Here is a 19,595-nt window from a genome sequence, read left to right as displayed (position 1 = left end):
ACGATTTAAGGACATTTGGGGTGGGCCGGCAAGCAGGAGACACGAAACCGGGTCTGGGGGCAGGAGCGAATGAGAGTGGCTGGGAGTCGGCGCATGCAAATAAGGCGGTGTTAAGATGGCGTCGAAAAGTCAAGCAGAGTAGTCTGCCTTCTTGACTCCTCCACCCCAGCACCACCCCTCCTTCCCTCGTGGGGGCCCTGCTTCTGCACATCAGCGTCTGATTACCGTCTTAGTGCGCACTCTGCATTACCGCACGGTTATTACTGATTGGGTGCGTCTTGTAAAGCTGAGCGCTAGAGTTTAACTTGTTTTTTAAATTGATTTTGCAAGTGCACAATTAGTAAATCATTATAACACAGCAATTATACTACAGTTTTCCAATTGTTATGCATGTAGTGGTATAGATTCTAAAGCAAAATCAATAAATAATTAAATAAAAAGGTAATAACATCCAAGTGGTTCTGTATTCGAGCCTGTTAGGGAGTCAATGAGAGTAACTTGATTTTATCCTGCTATTTCTATGTGTGATGCTTCATTAAATTGCTGTTACTAGGGGTTGCTATGACCTAAATCAATAGTGAAACACCGAGCAGGGCAGGATGGGAAGCTAACCAGTAACATGCAGGTTACACCTAGACGGCAACAGATAGTGCTTAATCAAATAAGTTGTGTCAACAGACCGTTCATAGTAGTTATCTCGTGAGAGACGACACGGTGGTGAACTTCTTACAGGAGTTATGGTGGTCAGAGATCACATGATGGTGAACTTGTGAAAGTAGTTATGCTGGTCAGAGATCACATGGTGGTGAACTTGTGACAGTAGTTATGGTGGTCAGAGATCACATGGTGGTGAACTTTTCATAGGAGCTTTCATGATGAGAGACCATATGGTGGTGAACCTATCACAGTAGTTATCATGCTGAGAGACCACACAGTGGTGAACCTGTCACAGGAGTTATCATCGTGAGAGACCACATGGTGGTGAACTTGTTAAAGGAGTTATGGTGGTCACAGATCACATGGTGGTGAACTTGTGACAATAGTTATGGTGGTCAGAGATCACATGGTGGTGAATTTTTCACAGGAGCTATTCTGGTGAGAGACCATATGGTGGTGAACTTATCACAGTAGTTTTCGTAGTGAGAGACCATACAGTGATGAACTTGTCACAGGAGTTATTGTGGTGAGAGAACACATGGTGAACTTGTTGCAGGAGTTATGGTGGTCAGAGATCACATGTTGGTGAAGGTGAAATTGTCACAGTAGTGATCGTAGTGAGAGACCACATGGCAATGAACCTTTTACAAGAGTTAAGGTGGTAAGAGTTCACATGGTGGTGAACTTGTCACAGTAGTTATGGTGGTCAGAGATCCCATAGTGGTGAACTTTTCACAGGAGCTATCGTGGTGAGAGACCACATGGTGGTGAACATATCACAGTAGCTATTATGGTAAGAGACCATACGGTGGTGAACTTGTCACAGGATTTATCGTGGTGAGAGACCACATGGTGGTGAACTTGTAACAAGAGTTATCATGGTGAAAGACACATGCTGGTGAACTTGTAACAATAGTTATCATGGTGAGAGACCACATGCTGGTGAACTTGTCACAGTAGCTATCATGGTGAGAGACCACCTGGTGGTGAACTTGTCACACAAGTTATTGTGGTGAGAGACTACATGGTGGTGAACTTGCCACAGGAGTTATTATGGTGAGAGACCACATGCTGGTGAACTTGTCACAGTAGTTATCATGGTGAGAGACCACATGGTGGTGAACTTATCACATGAGTTATCGTGGTGAGAGACTACATGGTGGTGAACTTGCCACAGGAGTTATCATGGTGGCAGACCACATCGTGCTGAACTTGTCACAGGAGTTATCATGGTGAGAGACCACATGGTGGTGAACTTGTCACAGAAGCTATCATGGTGAGAGACCACATGGTGGTGAACTTGTCACAGGAGTTATGGTGGTCAGAGATCACATGGTGGTGAACTTGTCACAGTAGTTAGGGTGGTCAGAGATCACATTGTGGTGAACTTTTCACAGGAGCTATCATGGTGAGAGACCACATGGTGGTAAACCTATCACAGTAGGTATCATTGTGAGAGACCATACGGTAGTGAACTTGTCATAGGAGGTATCGTGGTGAGAGACCACATGGTGATGAAATTGTTGCAGGAGTTATGGTGGTCAAAGATCACATGGTGTTGAACCTGTCACAGTAGTTATCATAGTGGGAGACCACATGGTGGTGAACTTTTTACAGGAGCTATAGTGGTCAGAGATCACATAGTGGTGAACTTGTCACAGTAGTTATGGTGGTCAGAGATCACATGATGGTGAACTTTTCACAGGAGCTATCATGGCGAGAGACCACATGGTGGTGAACCTATCCCAGTGTGTATCATGGTGAGAGACCACATGGTAGTGAACTTGTCACAGGAGTTATTGTGGTGAGAGACCACATGGTGTTGAACTTATCACAGAAGCTATCATGGTGAGAGACCACATGGTGGTGAACTTGTCACAGTAGTTACCATGGTGATAGATTGCATGGTGGTGAACTTGTCACAGGAGTTATCGTGGTAAGAGATCACATAATGGTAAACTTGTCACAGGCGGTATCATGGTGAGAGACCACATGGTGGTGAACTTGTCACGGTAGTGTGCAGCAGAACTTTGAAGCGTCTCATGTGCATGATGGAATTACCAACAATGATCTCAGACAAAAATAATCGCACAGATGCAAAGAATATGGCAAAGTGCTATTTTATTATCATTATTATTTAAATTCTTATTAGGCACTACATGCCCATGGGCCTCAGAGCGCACGGGAGAAACAAGAAGGAAACAGAAGAAGAATACAGAGAGGTCAAAGCCAGGGAAGCAAAAGGAAGGAGCCATTCAGCTCAGTCAGCGGAATTAAAGGGCGGTTTTGATAGTCCTCTTAACCGACTGTTTGAGTCAGTAAAGATCTGACAGTAGATGACAAAGCATTCCATTCCTGTGGGGCACGGACATCAAAACTTGTACTGCCAAATTTCTTCAACCGAATACAAGGTTGATTCAGAAGATGCTTTTCAGTGCACCGCAGCGTCCAACCAGGCTGTCTTAACCTAAGCCCTTTAATAAGGTATTGGGGAACAGCCTCAGTCTGACATTTGTAGGCTAGAGATAGGATCTTATGACTTACTCTTTGCTTTATAGGCAGCCAGTGTAGCTTTCGGCTGTAGGCCGAAATGTGATCATGCTTGTAGAGTCCAAAAACAGCACTGACGGCTCCATTTTGAGTGAGATGAAGGCGATGGAGATGTGCCTCTGATGTACCCGTAAGGAGGCTATTGCGATAGTCCAGCTGTGACATGACCAATGCAGTGGCTAACAGTGATCTGTTCTTTAAGGAGAGATAAGGCCTGATCTGATGGAGCAATTTAACATGTCCACATGAAGAACAACCTGTGAGACGTGTTGTTTCATGGAGAGTTCGGCATCAAAATGGACACCCAATGTTTTCACTGATTTGCTCACGGGGGTCAGGTTACCAGAGATCAGAAACTGGGCACACTGAGTGTCAAGTTTCTTTAAACCTGGACCAGAGGCCACAATAAGCAGCTCTGTCGTCTCATTTTTGAGGGCCAACACATTTAGTGCCATCCACATTTAAATTTCGTTGAAGACTTTGTTGATCACCAGCACATCATCCAAACATATACCAGTCAAAAGGACCTGGGTGTAATCAGCATAATTTGCATATTGGACACCCAGTCCATCCAGGAGATGAGCAAGGGCTTGGAATAAATATTTAAGAGCAGGGGGGATAAACGTGAGCCCTGTGGGACTACACAGGTCTGGGAGATGGATGAGGCTTGAGCGTTCTTTGTGGACACTCTGGAGGTCCTAGGGCCCAAGAATGATGTGATTCCTAAAGAGGGCTTTTCTGAGCAGTTGGTGATGGATATTAGCCTCTAACAGAGCCAATTATGATCCACAAGATCAAAAGCAGTGGAGAGGTCCAACAGCATAAATAACACAGGATGACCTTTCTCAATTACCAGAGCGATGTTTGATTTTAGGTCCAGAAGAGCGGTCTCCGTTTCATGATTTGTTCTAAAACCCGATTGACAGGGGTTGAGAATGTTCTTTTCTTCCACAAAGTTTTGTAACTGCAAATATGCTTCTCTTTCTATAATCTTAAACAGGTAAGGCACATTGGTGATTGGTTGATAGTTCTTTGCTACTGCTGGATCAAGGGTGATCTTTCTTAAGAGTGGAGATATGCAAACATCCTTCAAGGAGGTGGGAACAATGCCACCCCCAAACAGGAATTGGACTTAAGTTTCATAACAATCGCAAGCAGCTATGTTTCCGAGCAGCTGTGAAATCAAACTTTGGGGGTGTTGCAAGATTATCCAGGATGATGGTGTTATGATTATCTTGACCTGTATTAGAAGCAAGGCAGGATTGATGGTTTGCAATGGTCATCTGTTGCCCAATGATTTTGTTTTGGAATTCACCTTGTATAGACTGACACCACACAGAGTCTTTACAAATAGGTGCAAATGGTGATGTGTGTCTCTCACAGTTTTTGAGAATTTTGAAGAGTTCATTGGAACTAGATTTGGCATTCTCAATTTGTGAGTTATATGTTTTTGTTTTTGCTTCAGTAATTGCATAATTATAGGCGTACACAGATTCTTTTATATTTCTCTAAAGTGTGTGGACAAGTGTTCTTTCACCAGTCTCATTCCAAGGCTCTTTTTACATTCCTAGCTTCCAGGATATTATCATCAAACCATCATTTATTGATGGTTACAGATGTCACTTTCTTTTTCATCTCGGGATAGGGTAACGATAGTGGCCTTGATGGCTGATGAAAGATGAGATGTCAGATCAGAGATCTTCTTGAAAATATCTATAGTGCCCAACTTATTTGAGAGTAGAGTGGAAAAAGCATCCAATGAAATATTTTTGGTGTTCCTGCATTTAATCTCAGTTTTTATATTCCTGTCAAGTCTAGCAGGGGGAATAGGTAGCAGGACAAGTTTGACCAGGAAGTGATCGGACCTGGGACAGGCCTGAATATCTATTGCTTTGCTTTGCAGATTATGGGATAGAATCCAGTCTAGAATGTGTCCACTTTGATGTGTTTGACCCTTTACTAACTCAGAGTAACCAACGGCTTCTAAGGAAGAGAGCAAGGATGCGGCCTGTAAGTCGGCAGGGTCATCGGCCCATGGGTTAAAGTCTCTGAAAACCAGTATGTGTGAATTGGGCTTAGTAATGCTTTATTACCAGCTCAATAAAGTAGGGCAATCTGGCGAACAAAAAGCTGCAGTCCATGCACTCACACTTCAGTATTAATTACACAAAGGTTTAATACCTCAATGTACGTCACCTGTGATGTCATCCTATGTGGCAAACTTAAAAACCTATTGAAGGGAGGGATTGGTTAGGGGAACATATGTACCTATACTTTGTTTAGGTGTTAGTGATATAATTGGCTGCCTCCTCTGTTAGACACGCGTTGAACCACCTCTAAATACGTATAATACAGATTATAGTAGAATAACAGCAGCGGATTGGCCTGTGCAACACTGTATAGCATGTTGATACATAGACCCCTATAATTGGTTGGCATTTTCTCCCAAACTTCGACCTTCGGCTCATTAGCAGCATGTAGCTGATCTGGTCTGCATGCCTGGAACTTCTTCTCTTGCATCGCAGTCAACAGATGTCATCTGGGTCGGGGTCTCTCCTTTGCAGAGCTTCACATCATTCAGTTGGTAATCTGAACCAGGCTGGATTCTCAGTAAGAACAAAGCAAGTGGTAAGCAATGTAAACACCCCTTCTTTAAAGTAATTTTTATTTTAGCTGTCCTTTCTTTAAGGAGTCCGTTTAAATGTTTGCAAATACCATCCACATGTGGGTGATAGGCAGAAGAGAACTTATACTTTATTCCTAACAAAAGAGTGATCTGCATAAATAGTTATTTTACCAAATGCGGTCCATTGTCAGACCGCAGGACTTTGCCCACACCCCATCTTGGAAATACCTCACGTACGAGAAACATGGCAGCGCATGTGGCATCGGGGTGCATACATGGACCTGCCTCAATCCATCTCGAAAAGGGACATACTACTACCAGCATGTACCTATAGCCATTGCATACCTGCAACATATCCATATTGTCTATATGATATGTAGATGCTGAAAAAGAGCACTAGGCCTTGAGATTGCTCCTCTCACTGTTCTTAAAGTGTGTCCTGCTGTGAATTTCTGACACACGATGCAGTTCACAATAAACTGTGCCACATGCTCTAATACATTTGGTGTGAACCAGTCTTCTGCAATTGTTACAGCAAGACTATCTCTTGTTATGTGCATTGAGTAGTGAGCCTGCTCCAGTGTCACCTTCAATAATGCTAGAGGCATGACCAGCTTTCCAGTGCTGTCCTGCCTCCACAAGCCCTCAGTGGTGGATAAAGAACGCCCCCGTTTTTTCCATAGATCATATTCTTCCTGTGGTGCTCGACCATGCAGCTCAATTAATTGTACAATAGATAACATATTAAACCCTTACTTCATCATCATGCATCTTCCTGGCAATTGCTTAACAATCTCTACATCAAAATCGATAATGTTTGGGAAATACAATACTCTTTTGGCTTCTACATCTGCAGCTTTGTTAGTGTGAGAAATTACATCTGCACTTTTAGATTGGACTGCGCACTTCACAATGGCGATAGCCAATGGAGGCTTTAGTACTTTAATAGCTTCTTTTCCGATGTGACAATCCTGCATGTACGGTTGATGTCACATAGCTGGAGTCAGAGTACACTGTCACTTCCTCATCCTTGTTTCTCTGGACTGCGGCAATAAGCGCTACTAACTCTGCAGCTTGTGCTGAACAGTGCAAGGGTACTGTCTCACTTGACACAACCTCAAATTTGCCCTCAGGGTTCCATTTCACTACTGCTGTCGCATTATGCCTTTCTTTCACTAGTCATCTGGTCAATTTTTGAAGAACCATGAATAAAAATAACTTCCCCTCTGCAAGAGCATTTTCTCTAACATTGGGAATATCATCATAGAATTCAGTATACATTGGCCCTCATTACGACCCAGGCGTTGGACCATGGTGCTAATAGCACCATGATCCATGCCGGTAACTTACCGACTCCGCCATGGCGGAATGGGGAATTACCGCCCCATTCCGAGGTTGGCGGGGCGGTAATTCCCCATGCCGCCATGGCCCTTCCCCATTCCCATTTTTGCCCCATAGGGCTCAATGGGAATGGGGAAGGCGCTAAGTAAGGTGCCGCAAATTGCGGCACCGTACTTAGCACCAAGGTCCCTTTGCGGGTTGGTTTTTTAACGCCTGCTAAAAGCAGGCATTAAAGTGCCACCCGTAAAGGGACCTCATAATCAGGCGTTAAGGGTTTAACAGCGCCGCCACCTTTTACGGCGCCGTGAACCCCTTAACGCCTGGGTTGTAATGCGGGCCATTGTACAATCATGCACATAGTCTTATTTCCCTACCAGTTCTGCTACAAATATAACTGGATTAACTACTCTGCATCTAACAATATTTATTGCTGGATTCAAAATAATCTCCTCATACCCTGATGCTCTTTGTGAAGCTGATGGACTTTTTGGTTTCACTTAAATAGCAAATAAGTCATGTTCGACAAATAAGGTAATTGAGCACCCCATCATAATGCTTGCTGCCTTTTCAATCGCAAATGCAGCAGCAGCTTAAGCTTGTTCACAAGGGTAATGTCCTTGCATTACTGGGCCTAAAATCCCACTGTAATATGCTAATTGTTTTTGACCATGTCCTAAAATCATTTTCTGTGTAGTGACTGCTGTCATCATTACTCCATTTGAATGTGAGAATAAGTAAATTTCTTCATTATAATCTGGTTTTCCTAGCACAGGGGTTCTGTTCATTGCTCTTTTATTTCTTCAAATCCCTCAGTCATTTCCTCATTCCATATTATTGTTTTTTCTCGTCCACCTGTGCTTCCTTGAGTCCCTTTAAAAATGGTTGAATATATGTACTGTATAGGCCTAGAAATTGTTGCATCTCTCTTCCAGCCTCTGGTTGAGGAGTCTTTTGATTTGCTTCTGCTCTTTCGGGTGTGACTTTTCTCCCATCTTGAGGGATCAACTGTCCTATGTATAGGACCTCTTCCTGACAATACTGTAGTTTCTCAGTTTCTCCTTGTCTACTTTATATACATTCTCTGCTAATATAGTCATAAGTTGAATTGTGTCTTCTCTTCATCTTTCTGCTGGCTCGCTGCACTCTAATATTTCATCTATGTACTGGATTATGGTACCCTCAAGCTGTAAATTGCCTAGGTCAATCTGAAGGACCCTATTACAGATTGAGGGAGACTTATAGTACCCCTGAGGCAAACAATTGTGTTTTAGGTGCATATTTCCATATGACAATGAAGTCAAATCCTGTGAATGTACAGGTGCTGGCTCGCTGCACTCTAATATTTCATCTATGTACTGGATTATGGTACCCTCAAGCTGTAAATTGCCTAGGTCAATCTGAAGGACCCTATTACAGATTGAGGGAGACTTATAGTACCCCTGAGGCAAACAATTGTGTTTTAGGTGCATATTTCCATATGACAATGAAGTCAAATCCTGTGAATGTACATGAAGGGAAATTGAGAAGAACATGTTTTTTAAAATCTATTGCTGTAAAATATTTGGCTGTTGATGGAAGGCTGTACAATATTGTGACTGGGTTTGGAACTAGACCAAACTCTGCTTCAACAATATTATTAAGAGGGCAGATATCCTGAATAAATCTTCATGGCTCCCTTTTGATTTCTTCACACTGTACATAGCCATGTTGCATGGAGAGTATGATGGTACTAATATTCATTGTTGCATTTAAAGTGGAAATGGTTTCAAATATGCCCTCATCAGCTTTTCTGGACATGGGGTATTGTTTTGCTCGTGGCAAGATAGCTCCGGGCTTGAGCTTAATTTTGACTGACCCATACTCCTTTTAGCAGAACTGCATCATAAGGACTACTAGTCCACAAGATGCTTGGCGATTTCTCTAAGTCTTCCTGGAACTATGAAGATTTCTGTCTCACTAATGTCATTCCTTGTGGGATGTCCCTGTTCACTATTTTAATCCAATAAGTAAGACTTACAAAATAATACCAATTCCTCTTCTGTCAAATCTGTCAGTCTATATCCTTCACCAAGGGCTATCACTGCCCTCCATCATCTTCCCTCATCGTCTGTCCCATGGACAACCACCCTAACCTCTCTGACTACTGCTGCTTCTAATTCTAGAGGAATTATCTGTCTGTCTTTATTATCCATAGGTATTTCTGGTCTGAACAAAAATCCATTAGGTATTATCAATATTTTGCTTACTAGTCCGGGAAGCCATGTTAACAAAATGGTTACTCCGAACAAAAATACTTCCGGATCTATGAACCCTTCACAATGGTTTATATTTTGCAAATGCTAATATAAACTCTCTCACATTCAAAAAACGTAATCCTGGAGGGGAGCACACAATCCAATTTGTCAGTAAAGATATGTTAACTGTTTTTTGTTGAGAGAACATTAATGGCATGTATCTGTCATGTTCCCCTATAGAAATTGGTAACTCATCAGTAAAAGGAAATAAGCATGTTGCCCCAAAAAATCCCTGCACATTCATGGCAATGCCAGACATTGGGTATTTGCCATCGAACACAGGAACAAGTCGCTCCAGTCTCTACAATAAATAAAAATGTTTTGCCTCCTATTGTTACCCTGACCCGTAGTTCCTCTTGGGGGTCGGGTGTCACTGATAATATTGAACACATCAGGTCATCCTGGGGCTGTCCTATTGTGGATATAAATTCATCCCAGTTCCCGTGAAAGGATTTCCTCCTACCACAGTCCCACTCCCGTTCCTGGGTGTTGGTGCTTGTGGAGCCCCTGCATTCATATTCTATTGGTGTGCCACTGCTAGCTGAGTATGTACTTGCTGTGCTTGTATAGGCGCTTGCTGCAGATACCCTTGTGGCATTTGCACTTGTGTTGGGCTTTGTTGTGCCTGCTGTATTTGCAGTGCATGTGTCTGATTCTGTGTGTGATCTTGGGCATAATACTCCTGTGATTCTGGATTATGCTGTGGAGAATATTCCATGCCCCCTCTTGAGGCTTGCCAGTTCGGTTTCATTCCTCCTCTACTTCTACATATTCAGGCTATATGTCCCATTCTTCAACAGTTCCAATATTGCTGCGGCTGACCTCCATTAAAACCTGCTTCACCCTGGGAACTCTGAAATCCCCCTTGTCCTCCTCTAAGTGTATTCCCTCTGCCTCGTGGCCAAATCTTATACCCACTCTGATCCATAAGATACACTACATTACTTTGCTGTGTTGGCTGTACTCCTTGTTTTACCACAACTTCACCACTTGTCAATACCGCTTCTTCTACACCAAATATGGACAACTTTTTCTGAACTAGCTTTGCTTCCTCTTGCTTTCTACCCTCAACTTTTTTTTCATAGTCATCTCTTGCAACCTTTGGCAATGGTGTACAATAGTCAACTGTGTTTATGGTGAGGGCTTCCCTTCAATTCCCCCTGTTTCTTCATCTGACTTTGCACTGTCGGGCAGTCCCTGACACAAAATGTGGTAAAATAGTGGCACAGTTTGTTCCCAAGGCTCTCTCATCTCAAGCCACCAGCGTTCTTGAATCTCTTTAATAAATTCTTGAATCTTTTGAATAAAGGAAACAGGGTTTTCATCCGCCCCCATTTTCCTTGTCATAATTGTGGCTATGTCTGATGTGTCGGGGTACTATACTGAAAACACTCCCAATATGTCTGCTCTACAGTTATTGAATCGCGCTCCGTCATGTGTCATGTTTTGTGCTGTTACACTTGCATACCCTGCTCGTCTCCAAATGTCATCAGCTCTCTCCCCTAGAATACCTGCTAGTAGGACTTTTATGTTACCCACTGCTAATGTCATTCCCGCAGTCATTCCTTCTAATTCATACATCAATTTTCCCGCACCTGCAGTCAAACCAGGCAATTCACACTTCAAGTTTTCTTTATCAATCTGCGAGCCACATAATATATTGTGGTATATATTGTGGTCTTCTTCCCCCTTTCTCTAATAATAGGAATAACGTATACCATCATCCATATCCACACCTACACTTCTCGTTTTCCTGGTGGGGCTAGTTTCGCCTATCTGTCTTCAGCCAGATATATCCCCTGCACTGCATGATTGTGCTGGTTACCGTTCAGAATATGATGTCAATTCCAGTGTTTTTTCTTTAGGGACTTCTAAATCTTACAATTTTACCCCTTTAGCTCTGCTTGGATCTATTTAAAAACCACATGCACCCTCTCTATGTGTCTTCTCGTTTTGTTCCCTTTCTTGGTCTGACATCATTATACCCCAGTTTGTATGGCTATCGTCCTTTTCCTCGTCATCAAGATCTAACCCGGTTAAGGACAATACCCAATGCTCATCTGTCATTACATCACCCAATCTACTTCCTGTTCCTTCTGTTAAAGATCCTTCGGCATTCCTTTTATCTTTATATCCACCCTTATCCCTGATTTTCCTGTATAAATCCCTGACCCTTTATCCTATATTTTCTGCCTCATACTCGTCAGCCCATGCCTGTGCTCTCGGTATTCCTTGCAGCCCCTTCAGGACTGTTGTGACCCTCTCTCTTCCTCCCACTGTTCCCATTCATTAAACTGGCACCATACTGCTATTAACAAGATCATCTATTTCGTCATCCTTTTGTTCCCTACTTCTTAACATTTATTCTCCCCTTCTCCTCATCTCCCTGTTCTCTTGTTCCTCTCGCCTTCTTTGCAACCAACATTCTTTCATTCTTTGGGCTTCTATTTTACTGCGTTTTCTGTTTTCTATTCTTTCATTCTTTTTCTTTTGTTCCTCATACCTTCTTTGTTCTTCCTTTGGTTTCCCCTCTTTCTCCTTTTCCTCTTAGTATGCTTTTTCTTGTGCCTTTTATTTCTCTCCCCAATCTTCTCTCTCATCCCTCATAAAAAACAATCAATGCCCTTTCCGTCTAACTTGAGTAATATCTGTCCTCCCATTTACTCGTTTTGTACTATAGTTCCTTCCTTGGTTTTATCTGTTCCTTCTTTTTGTCTTTTAGCTTCCTCCTCTTTTTCTACCTGTCTATATCTTCGTTCATCACACTCTTTACATTCATTGCATGCTGATATATTTTTCTGTTCCTTAATCTTACTCTCCTCCATACTTTCCTCACTGTTATAATCGGGAGGTGCGTATGTTGGATTAATATACCCAGCCACAACTTTAATTCCCTTAAAGGATACATTCCCTGTTCGTCTTCCATTGTGCTATCATTTAAAGGAGGAGTGGGAGGAGTGAGGGCATTACATCCTCCTCTTTCTGCTGATTAAGAATCAGTTATTTTTCGGGTAAGTCTTCTTTTTCATTTTGATACATCTTCCAAAGTTCTAAAATGGGTAACCTTTTATGCAACTTCTTACCTGTGTATGTAGCATACAAATACGTTGTCATGTGTTAAAAGACTGTTTTTGACAACGAGCCCTCTTGAGGCCACAGCATAATTGTTTTATTAGTTGTGCCTCTGTCCCACACTGCACGATACTGTCTTATCTTGGGTGTGTATCTCGGCAGTTTCCTGCATAAGTGTAGAAGAGGATTGTCCCCCATGATGACAAGTCAGTTTTGGCTGTCAATAGTTACTGGATCTTTTATTCTTTTATTTACTTTATCAAATACACTACATCAATAGACTGGAGCAAGCACCATTAATCTCAGCTCTTAGCCACGAAAGATCAATATTTTAACCAATTAAAAAAATATATACAATAATATTCATTTTTATTCCTTCGTTTACACTTTCTATCAATTCTTGCTGTCTGGTTATTTTATTATCGACATTTCAAGAATTTCTTGTTTATTTAGTTATTATTCTCCTTTAATTTTTATCCTCCTAAATGACGTCAATCTCTTGATTTAAAAATCTGAAGAGCACCTCAATTTTTAACTATCATTTTATATCTCGTAATCTAGACACACTAAAAGTTTGACTCTGACAAATTTCTAACCACAGACACATGTGCACTTTTCATTTTTTGCAGACGCCTTCCTTTACTATCTCTAGTAAATGTGTCTCATCTCACTATTTACCCCATTTTGTAATGTGCATTCTTCTCATTGGCGCGTGCCTCAGGAATCCCTACCATATACTCTTCTTAGTCTAAGGCATATTCTTAGATCCCCTCACAACCCAATATGGCGGTATCTATCTCTTTATACACAAATCATGTTACCATATATATATATTTGGTAGCGGCCGTGTAATTATGGTTAAGTTGCTCAACTCATAGGAAGAGCATGTTTTGGGCGGCTTATAACTTTGGTCACCATGGACAAATCTTTACCAAAATTTGCAAAAAAAAGTATATGGCTTGGTCTGAATTATTTTGGCTAGTTTTGTGAGGTTTTGTAAAGGTGGGGAAAAGTTATAGGGGGTCCCACATTTTATTTCTTTCCATAGACGCAGTGGTAAAAAGATGTGGCTCATGCATACAGCCCAAACTGCTGAATGGATTTTCACCTAATTTGTGGCAGAAGCTGCGGCGTGGTCCCCAAAGCGTGCTTTTGTAAATTTGGTGTAAATCTGTCCAGTAGTTTTCTTTAAAACAGGCTAAAAGCAGATAACAAAAAAAATGATGATATCTGGGTTCGGTTTGCGGACTCACTTCGCTGTTCGTCCACGGATGGGCATCCAATTGGCCTAGAGGGTGACGTGATGTCCGCGGACACCGGACTCGCCCACTAATTGGATGGTGAAAAGCGTGAAGTGCATCAAATTTTTGGAAATGCCCGCCATGTTGGATTCGTGGACATCCGCCAGTGTACACGAACATCGCGGTAGAAACATGAAAAAAAAAACATTTCACTTGTCAACCTTATCAAACAATCTCTGGGGAGGTGAGAGGTGATGAGGATGGGATGGGATATGGCTCTAAGAAGCCAAAAAATGAGTAGAGTCCTGTGATGTTTGTGAACACTTCAGATGTTCGGGGACATCCATGCCTATTTCTGCATTACAGGGTTGGTGAAAAACAGTTTGGATGGCTTATAACTTTGGTGCCACTCAATGAAACTGCTTTATATTCTAGACCTGAATATAAATGTGTTTGCAAGGTTTGGTGGGATTCTGTCAAAGGGGGCAAAATAAGAGGGGGTGTCCCAAAATATTGAATAGGCTTACATTTGGTGCCATTTGACGAATCTACACAAAAGTTTGCAAAAACATTCTAAATCTAGATATAAATGTTTTTGTAAAGTTTGGTGGGATTTTGTCAAAAAGGGCTAAATTAGAGGGGGGTCTCAACATTTTTGAATGGCTTATAACTTGGTTGCCATTTGCCAAATGTGGACAAACGTTTCCAGAAAGATTATAGACCCAACAATGAATGTTTGTGTAAAGTCTGAATGGATTTTGTCAAGTGGGGGCTAAGATATAAGACTATTGTATGTGCATACATTTTGACACTTTTGAAAAAATAAAACCTGTGTGGATTTCCAGCAAACTCATGTAAGGAGCATTGGCAAGAACCGTAAAGCATGGTTTTGCAAATGTGCCTATGTTTTATGTTTTGACAAGTGCCATAATGTAGGTACAAAAAATAGTGATATATGTTTGGTGAATGAGGTATAGCCTGGGGCAATGGGCAGTGGCCAGATTGTCCTGATCATGGCATATGGTCATGACCTGGACAATCTGGCTACTGCCCATGACCACAAGGGCGACAAATGAGGTTAAAGTGACCATGTCCACCTGGGACTGGCTATGTGGTAAAGTTATTTGAAAGTGGGATAGGTTTGAAAGGGAAAACAATTGTGCTTGTGGTAATATGGTCATAGGGTTCTCCCTTCGCTGCCATGGAAAGGGAAGAGGGGCTCTGTATGGAGCTGCGCTTTCCATTTCCATGGTGGCCATCTCGGAAAAGGATTTTCCTTCCTGCAGTGGGACGACTCAGAGGTCCCGATGTAGGAAGAAAAATCCCTTTTTTTTTGCACCCCGAGTTATCGCTTTGGGAACCCAGGTTGCTAATGGCCTTCATCCCCCATTGCAGGGACTGGAACGGGGGATATGCTTCGCTTGGCCCGATAACTTGGACTGCCAGGCCGTTATCCCCTTTTCCAGTGCCTGGAACGGGGGATGAACGCCACATTATTCCCATTAGCATAACACAACACGCTCATGGAAATCTTTTAACTATGAAAGGTGCTTCCTAAAGGAAGCTTCCATTTTTTGTTTTTTGATGTATTCTTTTTTGCAGGAGAGGTTAGAACGTATGATGCAGTGAGAAATGAGGGAAGAGGCACCAAGCACCAAAATGGAGGGGCAGGTGGATGGGGAAGATGTTGCACGTGTGTTACTTTTATGGTAGGGGGCAGTGTTTCTCATGCTTCTTGATAACAGCTTCCAAAGCTTCCAAAGCACTTCGAAATTGCTTCCCCCTTCAGAGAGGTGTGTTGCACTATATACAGAGGACTGTTGTCTTTGAAAGATATCGATCAACAGCATCTTTTATTGGTTGCAGGGTAGCTGGTGGGATTTTGTGTCCGACAGAAGTAGGCTGTGTGGTTAGAGTATTGGTTGAGGAAGATGAGGTGGCAGAAGACAGCCTACTACTTGCTAAGAAAGGAACAACCTTTCTAAGTGCATTGCAGTGGTTGGAGTTTGTGTGGTGGTGCATGGAGGTGGTCCCGTAGGAGTACTGTCCAGGTAGTCTGCGACTGAGTGCACTCAGTGCATTTCACTTTGGTAGCTTTAGGTTTTTTGTTACACTCCCAACAGTAGCAAATAACTGGCACACCCATGATTATCTCTGGGTGCAAGAGGTAGGCACTCCCTCTACCTTATCTTCTTGGTCCTCTTCATTGTCTTTGGAAGTACTGCGCTTTTTTTGTTGTGTAGGTCCTCCAGCTGGTGGTGGCTCTTGGGAAGGAGGGATGGCATTAACTGATGCCATTTTTAAGATAAATAGCATTTTTGCTAATATTCTTCCAAGTATGTGCTTTGTACTAGATTGTTAATGGATAATGAGTAAGTATAGGTGTAGGAGCTTTGCAAGGGTACATTTTGATATTGAAAGTTCCTAGATCAGTAGAAAATGCAGTTCCAAACTGTCCTCGAAGCACGGACCCGTACGCTGACACGTCATCATGTCACGCGGCAGCGCATGGTCAAGTGGCACTATCCGGAAGGTCTGCGATGATGTCAGACGTTCGCGGACATTGACAGACGCAAAAAAAGTGGAAAAAGTTGCAAAAAGTGGGCAGAAGTGTTAAAAATGATGCTAGAAGGTAGGAAATGGAGTTTTAAGGTGAAACTTTGTAAATTGGACAAAAATGTTGCTACATTGGGGTAAGTATGATATGATAGTAAGTTGTAGGAAAATAGCATGCACTGGTAAAAACTCATGAAATTCACTGAAAAAACTTTGTTAAAGGAACATTATGGTTAAGTTGCACTAACTGAAAAAACGTTGTTAAAGGAACGTTATGGTTAATTTGCACTAATATGGTTACAAGTAAAACTGAAAAAACTCGCGCCACCACTGTGCACTGCTAAGACTAACACCTTGGACATCAAAGATTACATCACCAATGTCATTGATGACATGAAAGAGAGGGAGGAAGAGAGAAATAGAAATAGAAATAAAGAAAGCAATGGAGAGAGAGAGAGAGAGAGAGAGAGAGAGAGAGACAGGTAGAGAGGCAGAGACAGGGAGCAAGAGACAGAGAAATAGAGAGAGACAGAGTGAGAAATAGAGAGAGCAATAGGCAGAGAGAAATAGAGAGAGAGAGAGAAAGAGAGGGGAAAAAGAGCGAGCCGGAGGAAGAGAGAGAGAGAAATAAAAAGATAAATAGAGAGAGCAATAGAGAGAAATAGGGAGAGAGAGACAGAGACAGAGAGAGTGAGAGAGAAATAGAGAAAGAGAGACCGTGAGACAGAGACAGAAAGAGAGAGCGAGAGAGAAATAGAGAGAGAGACAGAGAGACAGAGACAGAAAGAGAGCTAGAGAGAAATAGAGGGAGACAGGGAGAGAGAAATATAGAGAGAAACAGAGAGAGCAGTAGAGAGAGAGAAATAAAGTGAGAGAAAGAGAGGGAAATAGAGAGAAGGGGAGAGACAAAGAGGGGGACGAAGAGAGACATAAATAGAGCAATATAGTTAGAGAAATAGAGAGAGAGTGACAGATAGAGAGACAGAGACAGAAAGAGAGAGAGAGGGCAAAAGAGAAAGAGGAAAACGAGAGTGAGAAATAGAGAGAGAGAAAGAGGGGGAGGTGGAGAGAGAGAGAGATAGACAGGGACAGGGGCAAAAGCAGAAAGAGAGGAAGAGAGAGAGGGGGAGGGAGAGAGAGAGAGAGAGAGAGAGAGAGAGAGGGGGAGTGTGAGGGAGATATTGGGAGATTTGCATATGTTATACCGGGCGCAATCAATTAAATATCTCACATCCATACATTTGTGCAACATTTTAAATGTTTGGTTATTTATAATGCGCCTATACAGCAAATGGTGTTTCAAGGTGCAACAAGACAAGAGGGTGCTGAGGGGTCAGGGGATGGGGGGCACGGATGGATAACAAAAACAGTCCTACTAAACCCTGTAACATTTGGATCGTGCAAGAGAAGTACCAAGAAATACAAAAACGGAACAGAAAATAAACAGGATAACAAAAACGGTCCTACTAGTTCATGAGTCATTTGACTCGTGCAAGGGCAATGAACGTTAGGATGGGTGCACAAAATGGGAAAGGCTCACTTCATAATATGGGGGGCTACATCAAATATGCGGGCAGAATGGGTAAAATGCAGCATTAGGGTGGGTGCACAAACTGGGAAGCCTCCGTTCCTGGTTTGGGGGCTACATCAACAGACAGGTGGAATAGGTAGAACAGCACAGGGCTGAGAGTGACAATCCAGAGTTATGAAGGCAGCAATGCTGCTCGGGCCCTTCCAGGAAGGTGCCACAAGGACTACCTGGGTTGCAGGAAAACAAGTCAAAGGGTTACGGGCAAAGCACAGCACAAGCTCAGTAAAAGTCAATTCAATGGTTACTGCTGCCACTTGCTGTGAAGCAAATTCAGTGTGTAAAAGACATAAAGATTGATAGCAGCACTGGGAGGGACACTGGGAGGGACAGTGCTGCAGTGGCAAAGTGAGAAAGAAGCACGAGAGGAGACAGTAGGGAATCCAGCCAGATCGGGCACGTTGGCTGGGTAAAGTGGAGCCGGTTCAAGTAGCAGGGACAGGCGAGCAGGCAATGGGCCATTTCCTGTCATAGTGGACGCAACATCCACTGGTCTGGTTTTGACTTACTGGCCTGGAGCGATATTCATTAATGTTGACAGATAATGGTACAGCTATTTAAGCAATAAGCCCCTAGCAGGGGGGGCATTACCACTTCAGGTAATGCCCCAGTGCTCCTGGTTACATTCCAGAGGGAAGCGAGGGCCTGTAGTGAAAAAGGAGAACCCGCACCTCCTTGGGACCAGCCCTTAGTGCAATAAAATCACTCCTAATCACCTTCCCACACAAGTAAGTTTATACGAAGCACGATGAACTCAGTCTGAAAGAAAGCCAATCACACAGAATATATGATGCTTGCATTTATTTCTATAGTGTCTAGTGAGAACTAAGCAGCATTTTACAATAATATGGGAAAAGAGAGTGCAAGCTGTATAATGCCAATTGTCAGTCACAGATGAATTTGCAATTATTTTGTCTTACGCTCCTAGATAATGTAGATGAAGGTACGATCGTTCACACCCAGGACCCTCGCTGCTACAGGTGCCCGGCACCCCTCGAGTGAGGAGGGGAGGACTGGCCAAGCCCCCCACAGTCCTACACCACAGCGGGGATGTGATGCTAGGAGTCTCGGCCCAGATAGTGCACGGCTGGTCGTCCAGGCGCTGTTCCTTTTCATGCGTGCGTTTCACCAACAGCCCAGGATGAGTTCCTCCCTCACTGACCCAGGTATAGTTCTCTTATTAGGGGCTGTACGTCAATCATTATGACGTACCAGTTCTTCAAGAAGCTTCTAGACTCACCCTTCCAGGCAGCAAACATGTTTTCCCCTGGAAAGTTACAAGACTGGAAACAGCCAGTCTTGGCTCCCAGGCTCTGTGTACATTGTTTTGGCATTCCTGTGCTATCAGTGCACCTGACTTGCAGCGCGAAGAAGAGCAAGGCTGTGCAAAGCTGTGCGTGGCTCCCAAGGACTGCATAGAGCCTCCTGCAAAAGCTGGATGTTTCTGTCTTCAAGAAGGGCCTTCGCAGTTAACCCCTTACAAGCATATGGGCTCACCCAGTTCGAGAGGCCTGGCTGATTTCAGCATTTTCCTCCACGCTTCGAATAAGCTCTAATACACACAACTTAGCTCAGTAGGTTAGTGCAAGTGCAGGTTACTGCAAGCGCCTAGCAGCTTATCACGACATTCCACCCCTTTCGAAGTGAGGCCTGAAAATGCTGACTCAGTT

This window comes from Ambystoma mexicanum, chromosome 10 (assembly GCF_040938575.1).
Source record: "Ambystoma mexicanum isolate Mex_15411 chromosome 10, UKY_AmexF1_1, whole genome shotgun sequence".
NCBI lineage: Eukaryota > Metazoa > Chordata > Amphibia > Caudata > Ambystomatidae > Ambystoma > Ambystoma mexicanum.
Note: the sequence above shows the minus strand (reverse complement) of the source record.